The sequence below is a fragment of the Microtus ochrogaster genome, unplaced genomic scaffold (genome assembly GCF_000317375.1).
Source record: "Microtus ochrogaster isolate Prairie Vole_2 unplaced genomic scaffold, MicOch1.0 UNK73, whole genome shotgun sequence".
Lineage (NCBI taxonomy): Eukaryota > Metazoa > Chordata > Mammalia > Rodentia > Cricetidae > Microtus > Microtus ochrogaster.
This window is the reverse complement of record NW_004949171.1, coordinates 379,462-380,862: the sequence shown is the minus strand read 5'-3', so window position 1 is coordinate 380,862 and position 1,401 is coordinate 379,462. Positions and strand designations below refer to the sequence as shown.

The following is a 1,401-nucleotide window of genomic DNA, read 5'->3' as shown; positions in this document are numbered from 1 at the left end:
ATTATTTCGGGGCATAAGCTAGCCAGGTGGCCGGGAGCCAGGTGGCAGGAACGCAGCCCGCTGCTCCTACTACACATACCATTATAGTAATTTGTTAGTAATAACACTATTTCAGAAGTAGAATTATAATAAATTTTTGAATGAATAACTCAGTCACCTCAAACTGTAAACATTATGTAAAAACTGTCTTTTTGCATTTCATAAAGTAATGAGCATATATTTGTAAGTACATGCAATACTACTTCTAATCAACTTTAATATCTGGATTCATTCATAACTACTACAGTGCCATAAATACAGATACCTCTTCTGCAGTCAGAGGCTTCTGGAAAGACGCTTTAGTTCATTCCTCAACTTTAGTGGCCAACGTCCATCCCCAAAGCACTGTTGTATCTTCCCCAGTGAAATAACCTTGATAATGGCCTTGCAGATCTATTGTGTCTTGATGCTGAAGTTAATAGGGTTCATCGTGGGTGCGAAAGCACAGACACTGTGCCCATAAGGATGTGCGCCAGGGATGAGGTATGTTGTCCTATTCTGTGCACAGTGGACAGGTCCAGAACAGGAACATAAAGCAGAGTACAACAGGGATGTGGGAAATATATGTGTATTTCCCAAGCCTCTTTCCTGCAGAGGCAATGGCCAGCACAGTGAGGAGGATGACAGCATAGGAGAGCAGGATGAAAAGAACATCTGAGTCCAAGGCCAGTATGATGATGTACAGCTCATAGAGTCTACTAAAGCATGGGTCAGAGCAGACCAGATGGATCGTGTCCTGATGAAGACATTCGATATGGGAAAAGTACCATGGTGACAGTAGCCACATGTCAATAGATGTAATGAGGGTGCAGCTGTAATGGCTGTGCTCTGTATGCCCAGCACTATACCCACCGATGCCACTTGGGGTCCAGTAAGCACAGATGCGTAGCACAAAGAATCAGATCGTCACCAGGTGGTTCATGGCAACCAGCACTGCAGACTCCATGAAAAACAAGGGGTGGAGGAAGTGCTGCAGCAGCACAGACAGCACCAGACCCTCTGTCTGGGCATCAAGCCATACACTGGCCCTAGTCTGCCATGGCCAATATGGCCAAGAAGCAATACATGGACTAGTGGAGGGAAGGCTCAGTTTGAACCAGATGCAAGATAGTGGCATTCCTGCAAGAGCTACAAAGTACCCCATAAAGATGGGCACTGAAATTCAATAACGAGTCTACTCTGGGTCTGGGAAGCTGATCAGTGGGAATATCTTTATTGGTGGAACAGATTCCTTCATTTTCAGAAGGTCAAAGCACTCTGGGGAAGAAGGCATCTGGTCAAAACTTAGGATAATATACATGAACCATCCAGTGTCACTGGGAAAATCCTCCAGCTGAGTGTTCTGTCTGGTTTTCATTAGAC

General features: G+C 44.9%; 1 pseudogene; it reads right to left on the bottom strand.

The window, feature by feature from the left end:
* Positions 1-315: 315 nt before the first annotated feature.
* LOC101993696 lies at positions 316-1,198 on the bottom strand (annotated as a pseudogene).
* Between the last annotated feature and the right edge of the window lie 203 nt (positions 1,199-1,401).